Consider the following 9432-nt stretch of genomic DNA (forward strand, 5'->3'; position numbering starts at 1 on the left):
TTGTTCAACAACTAAGCTATTCGGGAACCAAGGTACCACTGTACTGACATTCAGTTTATCCGACTGTTAATCCATCATAAGAGTTTTTCTGTTGATGCGGCATACCTCTCTGTTTCTGAATATTTTTCCCACTGCGAAATTTATCACACTAATCCCCACAACCTTGAGACCTAATATTTTTTTAAGAGAGTTTAAGAGATTTTTTATAGGAGTTGCACTCCTATGGAGAGTGTTGGGATCTGTGTGATGGATAGGTCACAGATTATTTCATTCTAATTTGGGATTTTGCTCTGTTGTCTGGTAAAGGTCTCTAACTTGTGCATTGTAGTTTATGTTGGTCACTACATTAGCAGTTCAAAAGCACGTCAAATTGCAAGTAGATAAATGGGAACCGCTCTGGCGGGAAGGTAAACAGCGTTCCCATGTGCTGCTCTGGTTTTACCAGAAGCGGCTTAGTCATGCTGGCCACATGACCTGGAAAAACTCTGCGGACAAATGTCGGCTCCCTCGGCCAGTAAAGCGAGATGAGCACTGCAACCCCAGAGCATAGCTGCCAAGTTTTCCCTTTTCTCACGAGGAAGCCTATTCAGCATAAGGGAATTTCCCTGAAAAAAAAGGGATAACTTGGCAGCTATGCCCCAGAGTCATTCGTGACTAGACTTAACTTTCAGGAGACCTTTACCTTTTTACATTCACGAAAGCATTTTACATTGGTTAATCACTCTAATTAAAAGAGCAACAAATGCTAAATAAAACACACATACCCTTCTTAAATGGCTAAAACTGTTCTTGAAGCAAAATGGTTTAAAAAGTAAGAAGGTAGTTTATGGTGGGATGCACACTTTGGGAAGCAGAAACTTGTTTTAAAATAATTGCAATGCTTCAGTTACCTGGCTCAGCTTACAAATTTAAGTCCAGTTGCGTTCTGGATGGTTTATGATGAATGTTACATAGATCTCAAATAACTTTTATTCCCTAAGATTACTTTACGGATTTTTGCAGAAGGATTGGCCAGGTCTTTTGCAAGTGTTAAGATGCCAAATACCTTCTGATTTCTGTCCAGTTACATCAATTCATACCAGCTGGGAATGAAACTGTCCTACTGTATTCAGGAGCTAGATAACAGTTTTAAGACAACTGCAGACTAAGCTGCATGGCCCAGAAATGCTAACTAGGAAAAGGGCTTATAGAAGTCACAAATGTAGTGGAGAAGACTGCTTATGCAATGCACTTTTTGTAACAAAAAAGCAATAAAATAGTATTGTAATCAGTCTCAAATAATGCCAGATAGAAATGCAGTTTGGTAGAACTGTAGCCAGTGTTAGTTTGGGGCCTTTACATATTAAGTTCTCCCATGATCTCCCAGTTTGATCGTAAAAGAATCCCGCCCTTTTCTTGGCTCCCCTACGTTTTAAAGAGGGACTGTTATGTATTTGCCCTACCAAGATGTTTGTGAGCAGTGTGGGCGACAGGAAACGCTGCTTTGAAAGCGGGGGTCAGCCATGGGCCGGATATGGGCAAAAATGGCCGGCACTCTCTGGAATAAGAGCCTCCAGCCTGCCTGTAATCAGCATTCTGGTGACCTTGCAAAGCTGTTCCCAAAACCTGCTGGACGCTTACGGTTGGCCTGTTCAATTTCGCCTAAGTGACAATGCACTGCATGTGTGTGTGTGCACTTCATGTGTGACCCTTAAATGCACTAGTTACGGGCAGGTAGCCGTGTTGATCTGCGCTTGTGAGGCAGAGCTGTGTGTTAAAGGCATCTAAAGAGTTCAGAACCCAGGAACTGACAACCACAAGAATTCAGGTTGAAATAGTAAAGCATTTATTTATTTGTTGCCGCAGGCTGGAAGAGATATTCAATTACCAACTAATTAATGAAAGTGCTGCATTATAAACAAACTCACAGGTGTTTTTAATCTGATTCCCTGTGACATTCACAACCTCAAAGCCTAAAAATAAGTTATTAAAAGGAGCAAGAGATCGCTGTGCTGCTGTGCTGACAAAATGAAGGTAAAGGATGGGAACACACCCACTATCCCAGGGCCTCATGCATCTCTCTCTCTCTCTCTCTCTCTCTCTCTCTCTCTCTCTCTCTCTCTCTCTCTCTCTCTCTCTCTCTCTCTCTCTCTCTCTCTCTCTCTCTGGTGAGGGGGATCCAAGACTAGGAATGTTATGCTTTGGGATTTCAGCCTTTTGGACTCACAAGCTCTTCAAGGCAATTCCTGTGAGTTAGGATTACATAAAAGCAATAGAATTGTTAACCTAAAAATGTCTTGGTCTGCAGTGGGCTGAGATGAGTCCAACGGAAAAGCAGAGGGGAGTAAATGAATGGCCAAAACCTGCCCCTTCTCTAGGATTTTGGTACCCAGAAGGGAGGGGATAAGGTTAAACCGGGAGGGTTAAGGAGAAGTTTTCTCCAACTTTCTAAAAATGAGGTAGAGTCTTCAGTAGAAGTTAAAGATTACAATGATTTTACTTATTACTATCAGGTCTCAGCAGGATGTTTCTTTGTTAATTCCTGGTTTATCAGGAAGTTTCAAGGTAAACAAGTATTTTCCTGTTTGATCAGGTATGTCAGAACCTACATCATAGTGAGTCCTGTCCTGTATTTGGTGAGAGACAAACCCCATTTCAAGAGATTACGAACTTGCCTTTGGAAAGGTCTGAACCCAGTAATCCTTTGTGTCTGCCAAACATGGCCAATCACTGTCACTTCCAGTTTTATTGCAACAAAGCTGCGTAAGTAGCCTGGCGGTCTGGTCTTAAACTCATGTCAGCAGGTAAAGGTAAAAAGGTGAAGGAAAGGGTACTTTCCCAGCATTCCTCACTGCTTTCCCCCACTATCCTGACCAATATTGGCCCAAAGTATAGTCTGCCATGGGGAGCTCCTGGCAACAGGGCCTTCATGGGGGGTCACATCCCAACAGCAGAGTAGTCTCCCTAGAAAAACTCATCAGGCATCAACTTTAATGTCATTTCCGTCCCAGCTCAGTGTTATTATTGGGGTTTTTTAATTTCCCCAGCTTGTTATAGACATACGATCGGTGAAAATGAGCACACGTGGCTGGAGGCTGTGGGGAAAATATATGGAATGAGAGAGACGTTTTGAATTCTAGAACCTTCCTAAGATGGAGAGGCACAGACTGAGACTTTTTTGATGAAGGGCTTTATATAAATCAAATAAAAATATACATTTAGGGTTAGAATCTCCTTTCAGACCTTTTTGCTGAAAGAGCAAACTTCAGGAATGAAGGGTGTTGGTGGTATGCAAGAATATGGGCTCAGGACTGACAGATGTAGCCCCTGTTTGTGTCCTCACACATTCAGCCGAAGTTGCATAATGGATACAAACAGTGGAAAGAACCGTGTTCTTCAAAAGGGGGCGGGGGAGAAAACCTACAAAATCTTGGATGTGTTATTAGTCAGTGCTATGATGTCCACATCTTGGCTTCAGACACTGACAAGCATGCCCAGAAATTTCCACCAGTGGACAAAAGCCAAATCAGGAAGGAAGTATGGCCAAGCGACTTTTGGTTGCGAAAATAAGAAACTGCTGTTTGACTGGAGTGGATTTACTAGGAAAACTGGTCCAACCAGAATGAACCTTCTTCCAGGGGTGTTGCTGTGGGTCCTTTAAAAGACTTTGGGCACATGATACAAATTTGCAAGTGTATAGACACAGATTTAGACTGATTTTCAGAGAGAAAGACACTCTATAAGCAACACTGCATGTTTTTTAAAGGGTTTTTAAAGGAGGCCAGGCATTGCAAAACACATTGCCCCTGCTTTCTCCTAATCCACTTCCCATTCTGAAGATCTTGAATAATCTTCCCTTCTGGCTCCCTACAAATTAATATTTTCATTGACACCAGATGTCTGGGGGTCCACAATGGAGACTTGGGGACCAGTGACTTCTACCATGTGAGTACTGTAATGGGAAGAACAGACTTGAGGAAGGAGAGTAACTCCATCCCAAAAAGAACGTCTGTGTCAAACTGTTGGGCTGTTGCCCAATCTTACGTGACGGAATAATAAGAGAAAGGGTGCTTTTGAACATGTACAGAGTGCATTTCCCCCGCAGCCCAGCAATCCAAGCCAGTCCTGTTCCCGGACCTCCACATATGGATAGGTTCTTTGCTGGGATGTGATGGGGGAGATGAAGGAATGCTCCCTTTCCACATATTTTCGCAAGGCTGTCCTCACGACACGGTCCCTTTCACACAGGCAGATGGCAACAGCCAAGCTCGTTTGGCCTCTTAATTAGTTTTGCACACACTGCAACTGCTCTGCCAGCGGAGCCCTTCCTTGTTGGAAGCCCTTTATGGGACTTTCTGTCTCCCAAAGCGCTTCACCCCCAGCTGCAGTTCTTGTGTTCCCCAGGCAGGAAAGGACTCTGCGTCGCCTTTCATTGCAGGATCCACATCAGTTAGCATCCAGTCAGGAGGTCTGCCGGGGATGAAAAGAATATTGGATTGGAGTTTCATTTCTTTCAAGAGAGGGAAATGTCTTTCTTTTCAAAGTGCCTCTACTTAGCTTTCGTTTCCTGTGCACAGACTAGCTTTGTCTTGAACGGGATAATTAAGTTGTTGACCTTCCGCAGAGGTCAGACAGAGCTTCCTCTCTAGGAAAAAGATTTTTTAAAAAAACAAAAAAACTGTCAAGAATGGGGTTTGGGACTGTGCTCTAGATAGGTGACATTGTCATAATTTTCAATGAATGCATCTTCTTCTTGAGGCAATGTGAACAAGTCTCCAACAAGCCAGCTTGCAAATTGTGATACAGAGTTTTCATTTAGGATAAAATCCCACCCGGTTTTGGTTTGTTCCCCCTCCCTTGCCCCTGACAAGTCTCCTCTCATTGTAACATGATTAGGGGGCTTGCTTGAGAAGTGAGATTTTAATCTTCCACAATTCAATTGTCTGTTTGCAGGGCATTATATATATATCTATATAGTCAGAATTGGCCAGAGCTGAAATGCTACTACAAAATTTCCAAGCACTTTTCCTAAGTGGGAACTTTTCGATTTCTTGAGTAATTTATCCCAATGCGTTGAAAATCAATTATAACTGCATCTGAAAGCCAATGTATTGCACTTGATCTTTCTCAAGTGTGTGGGGTTTTTTTGTTTTTTTAAAAAATCCACTTAAAATCTTCAGCCATCATTTATCTTTTGGCATTTACTCTTTCCAAACAATCGCTTAGGGTATATTTGTTTGTTTGTTTTGACATTTTATAGGCCATGCATTAACCAAGTTCACAAAACCATATCAAAATGACACCCCCCCCCTCAGCTCATGGCTACACAAGTTGCCCCACTCTTGTGAGTGGAAAAATAAATAGCTTTTGGATGTGACTATAAGAAAATCCATCACACTAGGGTTATCCCATATCTAGGGCTTCGTTCTGCAGCCAGCACCTTGTCCTTCATGATCTGTCGGTTGTGACCATCTTTTCTGAGGAAAGACCTACAGTACCTGGTGGTTCTAACACATTGACACAAACTGGCCTTCATGCAAGCCCTTTTGATTTCAGATAGGTTAAGGGTCACCAAACTTAAGCGCATGGGTATGTTTGAATTTTTGAGCAAGTGGTGTGGGTACTGCCTCCTCTTTGCTGCTGCATGAAAGACTGAGCACACACTTTGATTTATCCAAGAGATCTGTGTAAAAGTCATATACAGTAGAACTGTTCTGAGCCTTGAAAAAGTGTATAGAGATGGAAGAGGAAGTGGGAAAGAAGGGCAGTCTTCCAACTTCCTCCTTCAGCTCAATGTACTTTTCAAGGGTGAAATAGGCAATAATTTGTTGCCCTCCCAAGTTACCTTTCAGACTCTTTACCACAGCCAACATGACCAAGTGGATGAGAGATGTGTAGTCCAAAATGTTGCAATGTTAGGGGAAGTCCCCGCAGAGACTTGGGTGCTGTTGTTGTTTAAAAAAAGAATCAAACCACAGGCAATTGTATGGCATGCTAGCTGTAAGAGTTCTCCGGGTTTTCAGTCAAACTTGGTCAAGCAGCTGAAGGAGTTCTTTTTCCAATAAAGCTTTCAAATATTTCTGAATGACCCTCCATGTGCTTTCCTATTAAATGGCATTAAGCTTCAAAAATCCAGCCAAATAGGGACCTTTTCAACATTCCACTATTTTATATTCTCCCACTCTTAAACCCACCACTGAATTCAAAAGGGAGGGGGAAATCCCTTTATATGTTACCAAACATCCTCTTGAGCCATCTATAATCCCAACACTGCCCACAGAACAATTTAAGCAGTTCAAGCTGAGTGTTTTGGTATGTTCCTGGCAGGATTGCATGTTGTCAAAAGCACTCTTAAACAGGAACTCATCAAAAGTCAATATGAAGGAGGATGCTGAAAAGATTTCGGTACAAATTAGAGAAGGAAAAGGGAGAAGTTATTGATGAAATTTCATATAAAAAATAATAATGCACTACTCAGTACTGGTGATTTAATTCACCAGCTAAAATTGGAGAATGGTGGGAACAATATGTGTATACAAGTTGGACCTGCAACAAAATGTTGCTGCATGGAGATCTCCTGCTCTGCATTAGTCCATTCCGTTCCCCCTCCCTCCTAGTTTTCATTTCCTCACAAACCCAGTCAGCCAGCATTCTGTGCCTACCCAGCATGCCTGGCCCTTCTTTGGCTGTTTGGAGGAAAAGCTCCCCTCTGCCTTTTTCTTTTAATGTTTCCTTATTCTTCTGCACCTCTTGAGGCTCCTGCTTGCCTGCTGACACCTCCCTGGTGCATGGATGGTGCGATTTTGCTATATTAAAAAAGGCACTCTGAGTTTGTTGTAAGTATACATGCTCTCCTGAATATCTGACAAAGGGCCTTGCAGCACTTCAAAGACCAACCAAGTCATTACAGCATAAGATTTCAAAGACTGGACTTGTGCTATGTGTGTGGAAGCTAGTTTGGTGACATGTCAGTAAGTCGGGGCAGGGGGGCAGGGAACCAGCAAAGAATCAGATGCATTTCATCTCATACCCAGAACCAAATATTTTGTCACCTCCTTTCCCAAATGCAGTGACATAGCCCTGGGGTTTGGCTGCTCGTGAAATGATTACATGGTGCCACTCCTACAGATCCATAGGCTATTCAAGGCCTAGTTTCCATTCAGCAAGCATGGCCAATCGCCAGGGATGATGGAGGTTGGAGTTCAGCACCATCTCAAGGGCCAAAGGTTGGCCACACCTGGTCTACAGTGACTGTTCTGCAGGGTTTGAGTTGGAGGATATCAACTAGCCCCACCTAGAGATGCCAGGGATTGAACCTAGGAACTTTTGTGTGCAAAGAAGATGCTCTACCAATTGAGCTACTGTAGGGGAAGGTTGAACTGGAAGAATCCCAAACTGGAATTAAGATTGCCAGAAGAAATATCAACAACCTCAGATATGCTAATGACACAACCTAGATGGCAGAAAGTGAGGAGGAATTACAGAACCTTTTAATGAGGGTGAAAGAGGAGAGTGCAAAATATGGTCTGAAACTCAATACAAAAAACCAAGATCATGGCCATTGGTTCCGCCACCTCCTGGCAAATAGAAGGGGAAGAAATGGAGGCAGTGAGAGATTTTACTTTCTTGGGCTCTTTGATCACTGCAGATGGTGAGAGCAGTCACGAAATTAAAAGACGCCTGCTTCTTGGGAGAAAAGCAATGACAAACCTAGACAGCATCTTAAAAAGCAGAGACATCACCTTGCCGACAAAGGTCCGTATAGTTAAAGCTATGGTTTTCCCAGTAGTGATGTATGGAAGTGAGAGCTGGACCATAAAGAAGGCTGATCGCCAAAGAATTGATGCTTTTGAATTATGGTGTTGGAGGAAACTTTTGAGAGTCCCATGGACTGCAAGAAGATCAAACCTATTCATTCTGAAGGAAATCAGCCCTGAGTGCTCACTGGAAGGACAGGTCTTGAAACTGAGGCTCCAATACTTTGGCCACCTCATGAGAAGAGAAGACTCCCTGGAAAAGACCCTGTTGCTGGGAAAGATTGAGGGCACAAGGAGAAGGGGACGACAGAGGACAAGATGGTTGGACAGTGTTCATGAAGCTACCAACATGAATTTGACCAAACTGTGAGAGGCAGTGGAAGACAGTAGTGCCTGGCGTGCTCTGGTCCATGGGGTCACGAAGAGTCGGACATGACTAAACGACTAAACAACAACAACAAGGGGAAGGTTGGGCATTCAGTTATGTGAGCCCCCACTGGAAGTTGAACATGGTATCGTGTTGGCACAGATCTACTACCTTAGTGAGAATAAACTCAAGTCTTACCATCTCCATGCATGTCCTCAAAGAGCAGCAAAAGAGGACTGGAGTTTAACAGAATGGGAGGAAATAGCCAGACTGGTCTAATAAAAGATATCGTCTCACTTGCTGTATGTTTTTCATTCTGTGGGACCAATGCAACTACGAAACCCTCTGATCTTTAGGCAGAAAGAATTCCACAAATCGTTAAGACTTCAAATAAGCAAAGGAAAATATTTACAAAATAACACTGGAACTTTGCACACTTCAAAACTTCCCAAACCACTTTCCTCGAATGCTCTCAACACCCATTGTTCTCTTTTTCCTTATAACACTTTCATCATTTTCCTTCATTTTAAGAAGCAGAATCTCTTCATTCCAAACATCTGGTGCGCAAATGAAGCACTTTAAAACAATATTAGAGGCTATATTGTTGCAAAAATCTCCCAGCCAGGACCTGCTCCCTGAGAGGAAAGCATTTTAGTCCATTTCAAGAGCCTGGCAGACATACACTTTGCCTTGAACAACGTTATTGTTGCATGCTATATGTTGTGGTGAAGCAACTCACTGTAATAAATAATAATAATTAAAAAAAAACATTTATGCAGCAACTTTGGCTACTTGTAATTTCTCCACAGAAAGTAGCACCTTGGGGGGTTCTATTTAAAGGGTTGTTTCACATACACAGCAATTAAACAGTGGCAGTTCTCTCTCACTGTATTGAATCCAATATAAGGCTAAGCATCTGTTACTGCAAGGATTTACGATTGTGCAACAGAACTCCACCCCTACCTCTCATCCCCCTACAGGCCCCCTAAATCTGTTCTGGGGTTCCCCCAACCCTCTGGAGCAGAATTGGGGAGGGCACAAGGAGAGGAAATGGGCCAAACCTCTACTGCACAATAACAAATCCTTGCAGTAACAGAACAAATACCTTGCGTACTGCCCATGGTCAGGGCCGGATTTAGGTTTGATGAGGCCCTAAGCTACTGAAGGTAATGGGACCCTTTATATGTCCAGCTGTCCTTTGTCAACAACAAATTGTCGCTATTTTTTGTGTTGAATATATGCTGCCTATATGGTAATCTATGGACCTAATAGGTATCTAAAGCGATTTGCACATAACAAAATATGTATTTTATCAAAGTAATTGTTGAA

The sequence above is a fragment of the Zootoca vivipara genome, chromosome 3, assembly GCF_963506605.1.
Source record: "Zootoca vivipara chromosome 3, rZooViv1.1, whole genome shotgun sequence".
NCBI lineage: Eukaryota > Metazoa > Chordata > Lepidosauria > Squamata > Lacertidae > Zootoca > Zootoca vivipara.